Source organism: Nannobrachium achirus (genome assembly GCF_963921795.1).
Source record: "Nannobrachium achirus genome assembly, chromosome: 16".
NCBI classification, from domain to species: Eukaryota; Metazoa; Chordata; class Actinopteri; order Myctophiformes; family Myctophidae; genus Nannobrachium; species Nannobrachium achirus.
In genome coordinates, this window is record NC_137823.1 from 4,760,413 (window position 1) to 4,773,241 (window position 12,829).

A 12,829-nucleotide genomic window follows, 5' to 3' on the forward strand; every position below is an offset into this window, starting at 1 on the left:
TCAGTCCTGGCTAGTCTCAAAGTACCCTGGCAGCGGCGGTAACCATGACAACCTGCACTCACTCAAACATGTTGAGTGACTGTGGCAACCTCATGTCAACCTCAAATAGAGACTATCTCTGCTCACACAGACACACTGAAGAGGTGTCCTCGAATAACCAGAACCCAGCATAGAGAGGTTTAGTGAAGGTGTACTGGAAGGTGTACAGGTGTGTCAGTGAGTCAGAGGACACTGTGTAGAAGGACAGAGTCCCAGCAGGACAGTCCACATACACTGCTACTCTGTTGGAGCCCCTAGAGGCCCCGACAGGGAGGTCATTCCGCTTATTATTGTGTCTGACACTGTAATTGGTACCATCACGACCATCACAGAACAGACTCCAGGACATTTTATTGAATCCAAGCACACGGTCATCACCACTTTCTTTCCTGCTGATTCCTGTGTAAGTCAATGCTATCGCAACCCTTCCACTGCACTCTACCTCCCAGTAACTGCGCCCAGTCAGACCCTCTGTGCACAGAACCTGATGATATACCTCAAACCTGTCACGGTGTTCAGGATATGATTGAACCTTTCTCTCATATGTCACCTTCCTGTTGTTCTCAGACAGAGAGAGGTTTCTGTGTGCCGTGTTTGTGTCCAGAATGAGACACTGGAAATCTGATGAGAAAACAACACAGTAAACGTTAAATACATCATTCACTGACTGACACACAACACACACACACACACACACACACACACACACACACACACACACACACACACACACACACGCACATACACGCACACACACGCACACGCACACTTCAAATAACACCTGGAAGCACTTTAACTATTATGTTATGCTTTAACTATTGACAAATAGCAGATCTAGAAGCTCACAGCTTGTAGGTCTGCTATTTATTATTTTATTATTATTACCCTTACCCTAATACATCTTTTTAATAAAAGGACTGGAACAAGATATTTTGAGATGGGGGTCAACGGCCAAACACGTGTCATTTTGGGGGTCCTTGACTTGATAAAGTTTGGAAGACATTTATAGAATGGGGTGAAAATATTCACACCCTTTCAGGATTTTTCAAAACGAGCAGATCTACAAGCTTGCAGCGCACCGTGAGCTTGTGCGTCTGCTATTTTGGCCCCTGTGGGTGAAGCGGATGGATGGGGTTCCTCGCACCCTAGTCTGGCACCCAGTGACCAAATGACTCGCTCTGAGCTTGTAGATCTGTATTTTAAAATAGCCAATAGAGAGCAATATGGTTAAAGTGCAAAAAATGTGGCGTCAACTAGTTTAATGGGGACCCCCTGGTAAGCCCCCAAGGACCCCTGTGGGGTCCCCGGACGGGTATAAATCGCCACCCACTAGTCTGGCACCCAGTGACCAAATGACGCACTATGAGGTTGTAGATCTGCTATTTTTGAATAGCCAATAGAGAGCAATATGGCTAAAATGCATTAAATGTGGCGTGAACTAGTTTACTGGGGACCCCTTGGTAAGCCCCCAAGGACCCCTGTGGGGTCCCCGGACAGGTGAAGTTCGTCGCCCACTACTCTGGCACCCAGAGTAGCACCCAGTGACCAAATGACGCGCTATGAGCTTGTAGATCTGCTATTTTTTTAAAAGCTATGAACATTTGTGCAAAACTTGCATGGTGTATTTTTCAAAGCAACTTTGCTTCCGGGGGTTCCTGGAACAACACATTTTAAGATAGGGGTCCAAATCCATGTAATTTTTGGGGGTCCGTGACATGAAAAGGTTCGAGGACCACTGATTTGGAAGAACGGTTTAGAATGGAATAGGGTCAAAAATATACAAAGACCTGCACACATTTTTCAAAAATAGCAGATCTAGGGGGCACGGTGGCGCAGTGGTTAGCACTTCGCCTCACAGCTAGAAGGTCCTGGCTTCGATTCCCGCCGGGGGATGCTGTGGGCGCTGGGGGCGTGTTCCTCCACCCGCGTCATCAGTGCCCACACCCTAGGTGGGGTTGGCGATAGGGCCTTTCTGTTTGGAGTTTGTATGTTCTCCCCGTGTCTCCTTGGGTATATGCCCTCACAAAAACATGCAGTAGTCCTGGTTTCTATACTACCTCCCCCTAGCCAGCCAGGTGCTCCCCAACCTCCCTGGCGTGGCAGGGGGAGAGCGAGGGAACCAGGACTACAGGTTAGGTAGTTGGCACCGGGTGAGAAAAATGGGTTGCAAAAACCGTGGGATAAAAAAAAAGAAAAAAAAAAGAAAATAGCAGATCTACTCGCAGCGCGGCACCGCAAGCTTGTTGATCTGCTATTTTTCACACATGAATACGAATCCGTATTTTACAAGACGTGTGGAAACCATACTTGTAAACATCTTTTACAAGTTTATTTTAAATATAAATTGTCTTCAAGCTCACAACACGTTATGTGCTACACGTTGTGTGCTTTTAGATCGAGTACTTTTCAGACATCAAATTCAGAACCCGTCAGGATGTTACACATGGTGAGCTTGTAGATCAGCCAATCTACAAGCTAGAGCTGGGATCGGGCCCATTTTTTCTGTCCGTTCCGAACCCGTGTCCGACTGTTTTTTGTCCGACCCGAGTCGACGTCCGACCATTAATCATTAAAATGCGTCCGACCCGCGCCGAGGCCCAAACCTTATGTTTCCAACGCTTTTTCGCCTCGTTTCTTTTTCTTTGAGGAAGCCACTGATTTACACTCACTAGCAGCAAACTTGTTCTAATAATGTGCAGTGCATGCAGCGTGCCTGCTTGTTACCCTTAATGTGAATATTAAGCCACACTGTGGCTTGTGAAAGTTTCAATAGTAGGCTACGTTGATTATTAAATAATAAAAAATAATAACGTGCGCTGCGCTGAGCTGGACGTCTGACACAGTGACTCGATCGCTGCACACTCATTCATTCTGCAAGTTTCTGCGCCTGGAAAATAGCAGATCTACAAGCTCACAACGTGTCGCGGATGCGAAGCATTGTGAGCTTGTAGATCAAACACTTTTGTCACAGAACACGTGTTGAAGTGGCGTGCTGCTGAATGGAACTCCTAGCTTGTGTTTCCAGTACTGTCCCTTGCATTGGATGTTTATTTTTTATTATATAACAACGCGTTTACCTCAGCGTAGGACTTTTCTCCATGCTCAGTTGTCTCCGTTGCTGCAGCAGTGTTTAGCGCGAGCAGCACAGAGCACACACAAAGTGCGGAGTTGTACGCTGCGTGCAGCAGCATCAGAAAGAGTGCATGATGCATGTCAAAGGTAGGCAGAGGCTATATCAACGATTATGTCCTACCCGAATCGACGTCCGACAATTAATTATGAAAATGCGTCCAACCCAAGCCCGAGCCCGTCGGGCTTGTCGGGCCCGTGGGTTTTCAGTCGGGTATCCCAGCTCTACTACAAGCCATCTGGTCCATATAACTGAATCTCTGCGATCCTGGATTCCAGCATCAACATGTCAACTCAGTCAAATGTGAGCATTCTTTAAAAGAAAACATGTTTTATTAGCCGGGGACGGGCCTCCATTCCGAAACACCACCATTCCGAAACCCCACCATTCCGAAACACCACCATTCCGAAACACCTCCATTCCGAAACCCCACCATTCCGAAGATTGACTTCCATTATTCCGAATGGTGGGGTTTCCCATTGTTCTATAAGACCCCACCATTCCGAAAAGTGGGTGGAGGTGTGTGAAATTGGGTAGAGGTGGCTGGGTTAAAGTTGGTGGAGGTGGGTGAAATTGGGTAGAGGTGGCTAGGTTAAAGTTGGTGGAGGTGGGTGGGTGGAGGTGAGAGAAAGTGGGAGGAGGTGGGTGGGGGGTGAACGTGGTTGAGGTAAAGTGGGTGGAGGTGGGTGAAAGTTAAAATAATTAAAATTTCGGAATGGTGGGGTTTCGGAATGGAGGTGTTTCGGAATGGTGGTGTTTCGGAATGGTGGGGTTTCGGAATGGTGGTGTTTCGGAATGGAGGCCCGTCCCCCTGTGGACGCGTGCGTGTGTCAAAAGTGCCGACACGAAAAGCCGTCTCCTCTCCAGCGCCCGCTAGAGTCGGAAAACTGCGCCATTTGAGGACTTTTTTTGGCACCTGGCCCCACTGGACGGCCAGCAAATTTTGCAATGCCGTCTCTCCCGCTTAGCGGAGAGTGTGGTGCCGCCGTAACAAGAAATCTGGTGAAATAAAATGCCGTCAACCAATCATCAAGGACGATGATACACGAAAGAAGAAGTATTTCTATTTATTACTATTTCAGTCCTTGGGTGACATCATTCACCTCTAAGGCCCGCTATTTCACAGTGGCAGGCACATGCACACGTAGACATCAAAGGGGGCTTGAGCCCCTGCCCTTTTTATCCGTCTGTAAAAAGTGCCCTCTCCAGACCATGAATGCAGTTTTTACTACGGTGAAAGAAATGCAAACGCCCCCTCTTTCCATGCCATACCTGAAAGCAGCATTCAATAGTTGGTTCAGTGTGTGGTTATCAAGTACCCAATATAGCCGACCTCTAAGCTCACAACGCGTCGCAGCGTGACGCGGTGTGAGCTTGGAGGTCTGTGAGCTTTGAGCTTGGAGGTCTGGGACCTCTGTTGTTCCTAATATACGTGAACGACATGGCATCTGCTTGTGACTGCAACCTGTTCCTGTTCGCGGATGACTCGGCTCTCCTAGTCTCGGGCAAGGACCACTTGCAGGTTGAAAAGACACTTAACTCTGAACTAAGTAAGATCTGCACATGGCTTAATGACAACAAATTATCAATTCACCTGGGAAAAACTGAGTCCATCCTCTTTGGATCAAATCATAACCTCAAAAAAGTCGATAACTTCACAATCAAAGTGGGTGACAAGGTCATAACACGAAAAAACGAAATATCTTACTTGTATGTATCCTTGAAGCTAATCTTTCCAGTGAAAAGATGACTTCCAAAGTAATAAATAAAATCAACCAACGAACTCGTTTCCTACAGAGGATCGCCCCAATGGTCAATTTCAACACACTGAAGACCATAGCTGGTGCAATAATCCAGCCCCTCTTTGACTACGGAGTCCACGTATGGTATCGTGACGCCCCACAAGCCCTGAAAACTAAACTCCAAACAGCCCAAAATAAACTAATTAGGGTCCTGCTTAACCTTCCCTGTCAGACTCACCTCACCGCTACTCACCAGTTAAGAGTGGGGTGGCTCAGAGTAGATGACAGAGTACAGCAACTTGCAATGGGCCTGGTGTACAAGATACACTACACCACTATGATACCCAAATACCTGTCAAAATACTATATAAACAATAGTATTTATATAAACAATTAAGGATGTCCATAATTACAACACCAGAGGCAGCGCCACAGATCACTTTCAACCCAGAGTCAAAACCAACAAAGGGTCAAACTCTTTTTTCTGCTATACCACCAAAATGTGGAAAGCCTTACCGAAGGCCATAAAGGAGTGTGGATCACTAGCATCCTTTAAAATTGAAAAACCACTTACAGGCAGCAGCCGTTCGCAACTGGTAAAAAAAACTAACCTAGCCCAACCCTACCCTCCCCTGCCCCTTCTTTGTATATACTTACTTACTTACTGTTTAGACTCTTTTTTTTGTTCTCTCATTTTTCTTTTCTTTACATATCTACTGCATAGTACTGTGTTCTATTCGTCTGTCATTCAATGTTATATGAGATACTTAAATGGTTTCCTGTGGAAATAAGCTTAGTATTTTCATGGATCTCCTTTTAGTAGACCTTGTACCAGTGAACTGTACCGTCATGAAACTGTACCTTTTCCTATGCAAACTTCTAATAAAGTCTTCAATCAATCAATCAATGCCATTTCCGTTATTTTCACCAAAAGGCCCTTTTAGAAATGTCAGCCCCTGGGCTCTATTATGATCCAGGTCTTATGCCTTATCTTCTTTGCCTTTTTTACTATTTTGAAAAACATTTTTAAATACTTCAAATGCTGATCTACATCTGCACGTTGTGAGCTTGCAGATCAGCTATTTGAAATATTTAAAGTTGAAGTTAAGGCATAAGGCATAAGACCTGGGTCATAATAGAGCCCCCTGCCTCTCTAACATTCTCTGCACGTCCCTGTGGGCATGCACAACCTAGTCACCTAGCTCAGTAATAATAAAGTTCACATTTTTTCCTTAGTTTTTTGTGTGGAAAATATTTTATTAAAATATTTTTTTAAAGGTCCAAGGCACCAGTCTGTCGAAGACACAACAATAATAATGTACAAACGAGGACAAGGCAGCAGAAACTGCATCAGCATTTCTTTTTTTTTCTTCATTTAGGTGTTTCAGAGAGAGATGACAAACTCCAGTTATTATAACAGATAAAAAGACCCTGCATTTTTTTCAGAGCAATAATGTTCATGAATGATCAATAAATGGATGAATGAAGAAATACATTTGAACATACTGCAAGTGAAAGAGCAAAAACAGAAATCCATTAAAACTGAATCAATGTCAATTTCCACTCATTCATAATGACTGTCCTGCTGAGAAATCAGCTTCCCTGCCAGAAGATATCATACAATGTTTCGTATCAAAATATACTGGGTTTGAATTATACATCATTTAAAAAGAAATTTTCGTGGTCAACAGGATAGTGAATAATGTATGAAAAATGTACACACTTTGACATGATGACATTATAACAGGGACTAGGGTTGCTACCCGTTCTGTAAAATAAGGATTCGTCCCGTATTTGAGAATGAACCCTAACCCTAACCCTAACCCGGAAGACAGTTTGTTCCGTATTTCCCAAATGCCCCATGACGTCTGTCACACAAACACTGAATTTAACAATAATGAACAAAATAAAACACAGGAAATATTAAAGATGGGAGCGTTCGCTGTTTCTACATGTCATCTTTTCCACACCCAACCTTAACCCTTACCCTAACCCTAACCTCCGTGGGGTGAGTCGGCGTCGCCAACCCTCCCGGCGCTCCGCTGTCGAAATGTTGCGTTGTCGAAAGAGAGAGATTTCCCGATTAAAGCCAGCTCTGGCTGGACTCGCGGGAGGCAAACAGTCCATGGATGGAGTCCACTCACAGCCCGGCCGCTGCCTGTCAGTAGCGACCTTAAGCAACGCTACGGCAACGGCAGATGACAACGGTAACCGGAAATGATCCGCGCTCGATAGATAAACCTGCCGTCGCCGCAGCCGTCTCTACTACGGCAGAAGGTCCTTTCCCACGTAGCGCCTATACTCCGTCTGCTGCGTGTACGCGTCGCCATGGGAACCAAAGCGTTCAGTGAAACGGGTGGGAACCGGTCGCCGCAGAGGCTTTGCTTAACCATTTTGACTGCTATGGCGATTACGTCATAGCAGCCATAGTCCGCCTGGCATTGCCGTCCTGAAAATCATCGAGCTTAAGGTCGCTATTTACGCTGCGTTGTGGTGAGCATCTCATTTACCCCACTAGCGAGCCGCTCTACAAGCTCGAGTGTTTAGTATTTAAAAAACAACACTCATAGTTCACAGAAAAGATGTGTAAATTCAATAGGAGACGTTTAAAAACAGGCACAAGCACACCAAACTCTCTGCGTGCGCCTTTGTCAGGTTGGGTCCTGACACGGGAGTGGATTTTCACTCCTGTCCCGTCCCACTCCCGCAGAAAAAATCCTGTCCCATCCCAATCCTGGGCCAGAGTGAAAAAAATAAATCCCGTCCTGTCCCACTCCTGTACAATGACTCCTGGTCCCATCCCGCTCCTAGTCAAAATCACTCCCGTTCACATCCCGCTCCCGAAAATAAAAATAAATATAAAATCGCGCAGATGTTTTTCTATTTTGATCCATATTATATTTGATATCATGTTTATTATTATATAATGTATCATTTTATATTGTTCGCAGTATAAAAACCTCACTTTCCTGTGCAATTTATTTCTGCGATTTGATGAACTGGTCTGGGATGATTCCCACTCCTGCCCACTCCTGTTGATTTTCATTCCTGTCCCGTCCCAATCCTGGCATTAATACAAATGTGACTCCTGTCCTGCGGGAATCCCACGGGACCCACGGGAATTCCTGTCAAATGTCATCCTCTAGGAGGAACCAGCAGCCAGCAGCAACCCCTCTACCAGGTCAAGATAAGATACACTAAGGTGACATGAGATGAGATAAACCTCTATTGATCCCGGGAAGGAAATTCAGCTTTCATTCAGAAGTAGGACAACATAACACAGGAGAGGTATTTATAAGCTGGAAACATAAGCTGATAAACAGCCATAAAGGCCATGCACATCCAGAGCCATATAGGCTGGGTGCTAGACTAAAGGTAATCAACAATAAAAAGAGAAAAAAAGTCTGCACACCAATTTCGCTGTTCCCAGTATATGGTTTTTATTTTGGTAAAGTAAAAAACATATACTGGGAACAGCAAAATTGGTGTGCAGACTTTTTTCTCTTTATATTTCTCTTTTTATTGAGGTATTATAAGCTCACAACGTGTTGCAATGCGACACGTTGTGAGCTTGTAGATCTGCCATTCTTTGAATTTGAACATTTTATTTTTGAAACATTTTAGCAACATTTTAGCAACAAATCTTTAATGATCAGGAAAATATATATAAATGAGAAAAAAGTGCCGCTTCGGAGCACAGGTCTCCGCCAGGTCAGGTAGGATATTCATACAATTACATTTTCCATATTTTGGAAACAATTGCCGATTTCAAACTGCAAAACAGACATTGCTTACCCAATATTGTGTGTTAGTTATAACTATAACTATTGTATTTCAAGGGTTCGGGACACAAACGTATGGGGCACACAATTGACAGGTGCTTGTGATTGACGTGGGGTGATTAATCACACCACCTGCGTGATTGTGTGCCCCGTACATTTGTCCTTCTCAAAGGAAGTTTTGATATATTCAGTCCAGCAGATCATTCCGGGCCCCTCGCCCGGTCGGAAAGTCATCCGTGTTGGTTCGTGGATAAGTGGAGATATTTGACTAAATACACGTTTTCAGGCAGAACTTTCAAAGGGATATGACACTACAGGACAATATCTTTCTCCCAGGCTGAGGAATAAATTATTGGGTGAGTACACAAGTAACGCGCATCACTGCTAACAGCCGCGCAGATTAGCTGCTAACCGCCGCGCAATGGGGGCGTTCTATGGCTGTGATACAGGAATATTGACAAAGTCTATATGAATGATCACAGACATTCTAGGGCTAAAGTCAACTCATTCAATTCAACAATAAAAGTTAAATTATAATGCAGCGTTTAGATTATTCAATTGCTTTAAATAGCAAATGTAAACCAATCCATTTAACTGCAACATATTTCAACAACATTGCTTCAACAGTGTCTAAAGTTGCATTCAAATAAACATTTACCTGCCATGCAGCTTTCAAACAAATGGCTCTTCCTGCTCTCACTGTGGCCTTATGGGAAGTTAGTGGGCGTCAACTCTCCACTAGTCTTCTTCTTCTTCTTTTTGGTTTTTAACGGCGGCTGGCATCCAGTATATCCGGTGCATTACCGCCGCCTTCTGATCCAAATGGATCAGACAAACTTTTACTATAATCAATCCATATTCTCTTACTCTGTGCTGTACAAACTTAAAAAAAAAAGAAAAAAAAGAAGAAAAAAAAAGAAAGGTGCACCCCTTCCCTATTTTGTCCATTCCCTACATGCTTGAATCACACCACTGGTGTGAAATCCTCCCTTAATGTTGTTCAAGTCTTCTCCTGTCACATCCACTACATCCAAGAATCTCCTCGCCGCTTCCAACACCATCTTAATTCTTTCCGACTTTGTTTCGATGTCGATTGCACAATTAATGACCATAGCTATGAAGGCCAAAAAACTTTTCTTGTCCATTCCAATGATCTTGTCAGTCCCAGCCATTTGCCTTTCCCTCTCAGACTCTCGCTGTGCCTCCCTCTCAGGAACACAGCTAGTGTTGCTTGTCTCACTCCTTTCCACTTTCTTTAGCGCCTCAGCATATGAAATCCCCTTGCTTTCGGTCCTAACCCTGCTCACCTTCATCTCCTTCTGTCTCCAGGACACTGAGCCGACCCTGTGTGGTGCTCCCCTGCACAATGTACACACTTTGCTTTTTCTTTCCTTTCTTCACAATCCCCCTTGCATTTTTCCTCCCCACACCTCCCACATCTTCTGTTTTCCCTACACACAGCAGCTGCGTGTCCATACCTCTGGCAACAAAAACACCTTAGCGGTGCTCTTTCATAGGGCCGAACCCTGTAACACACATACTGCAGGTAGACTCTCTGAGGTAATACGCTCCCTTCAAACGTTAGACACATGGATTGGCTCTCCTCTCGTTTACCCTCTCTAAATCGATGCAACCTTTTTGCATCAATCACTCCGTCATCATTTCCAAACGCTTCTGGTTTCACCGACATTGGCACACCAGTAATGACTCCCTTAAAGGGGAATTTCGGTCAAAAACAACTTTCCTACCTTTGAAATGATGTTTTTGGAAGCCTTCAGGGTGATCCAGGAGTCGTTTTGGCCAAAGCAGCAATTTATTCCATTTTCGATTTTATGTCCAGCTCAAAACAGCACATATAGGATCAGTTATTATTCCGGTTATTTTTCTCGCTTCAAAGTCCATTTTTTCGCTTTGTATCAGTCTCTGGTGCTCTTGCTAGCTACAGGAGGTACTGTTTCCACGGGAGCATCCATGGACGAAACTGTGACCTTTCAACTCCGCCTAGTTGGTGCAATCCCGGCTCTCGCCACTAGGGCGCATACTAGACCAGCTCCCTTCTGCTGTTGTTTGCTTTGTGAAGAAAATCATTTGTAAAATAAACTGATGCAACCCTCAAGCTGTCTTTCGTATATGAAAAGTGTTGTCTTAGCCTCAACAAAGGGTATACAGAAATAACTCACACCTACAGTATGTAAATATCAGCCTATTGTATCCTTTTCAAAAGAAGAGGACATAGCTGGAGCTTTTTGATGGAATGCAAATTAGGGTCGTTGTCAACCCCAAAACAAAGGTGTCTTGAATAATGTAACAAATGCTGCGGTAGAGATACATTATAATGCAAGTTAAAATACTAGACAAGCTAGTCAGATTAGGTTTACAAAAGGAGGATCTTCTAAATACATGTGTCTTTATATTTGCAAACTAGTTGTAACTATGCATGTGTTTGACAAGCTCTGGCTAAACTTATTGCGACCGTCAGGTCGCACTTACTATCAAAACCTCCACAAACTGTGAGTCAGTCAGTCAGTCAGTCCGTCCGTCCGTCCGTCCGTCCGTCCGTCCGTCCGTCCGTCCGTCCGTCAGTCTGTCTGTCACACCTCACACGTCACACTATTGCCCTGCTCATATCTCCGCAACCGTTGCCCCGATCCATGCCAAATTTTGCACACACACTCCTTGCCTGCCAAACTACAACCTCCAAGGACCCCCAGAGCTCCAGGGACCCCCAGGTCCCTGGGGGACCCCCAGATGTAAAAAATGACCAAATGTGCAAAAAATTACCAAATGACCACCCCAACGGGGCTGCTCACGGGGAATTCCCGGGGACCACCGACTCCTGGTGCTCCAGAACGGATGCCAAAGTGGTGGCGCCCCCAGTGGAGGACCCCCTCCACTGCAGCTCACATAAAATGCCGTAACTCGGGCTAGGAGCGTCCGGGAGAGCCGGGGCCGGTACCTATACGTCCGCCAAGGCAACGCGGAGACCCCACCCCTCATTTCTCACATGGCCCTCTTCTAGCGCCACCATGAGGCCGATTCTTGCAAAACACATTTTTGGACACTGCTCCTACAGATTTTGCCCTAAAATCACACAAATCGGTACACACTATGTCTACACTCATGTCATCAACATGGATCTGTCCCATATAGCGCCACCATCAGGCCAATTTTTTCAAACACATTTTTGGACACTGCTCCTACAGATTTTGCCCTAAAATCACGCAAATCGGTACACAGTATGTCTACACTCATCTCATCAATATGGATGTCCCATATAGCGCCACCATCAGGCAGATCTTTTGAACCACATTTTTGGACACTGCTCCTACACATTTTGCCCTAAAATCACGCTGCGACCTGACGGTCGCTTATCTCCCGATTAGGGAGTCTTACTGGTAATAGAAGCTAACGATTGAAAAGGTTTGTGAATAAGGTCAATCAACAAATCTTATTATGTCTGAGCTTATTTCTTGATGAGAGATAAGGACATGTATTCATGTGAACGGAAATAACATATACTCCTTGTTACTTATTGCCCATTTATTTAAAAAAAATACACATTTAAAACAATACAATGAATATTTTTGGAAAAAATTAAAATAAAAAAATACATTTTAAAGGGTGGATATTCTATTGAGATCATGAGATGTATAGAAATATAGCATTACAGAGACAGGCTATCATGATACAAATAATTCAAATCTCTAATGTAATGTAATGATCCAATTGAAATAATAAAAAAAAAAAGTTGTGGGAGACTATAGGGCTAAATGACATTTACATACTGTGTAAATAGGACTACATTTTCAAGGGGTTTGCATTTTCACAGCTCTCTGAAGGAATGTTGACTGACAATAGACTTGAGATAGGCCATCAATGAGCCATCAGTGTTGTTTTATCCCGATATTCAAATTATTCAATAAGAGATAGAAAAGACCCAATGATACCGAAACAAAGCACCAGAGAAGTGGGGTGGAGAGAGTAGCAGCAGCATAGAATAGGCTATATGCATATACGCCATTGTGTTCTACTTCCGGGTGTCTTTTGACTTCCTTCACAGGTGTTACCAATGATACTAATGAAGGGTCTGTTCCATTCTGGTCAAACAGAGTCAGGGTGCTGATATTGTGCATGTT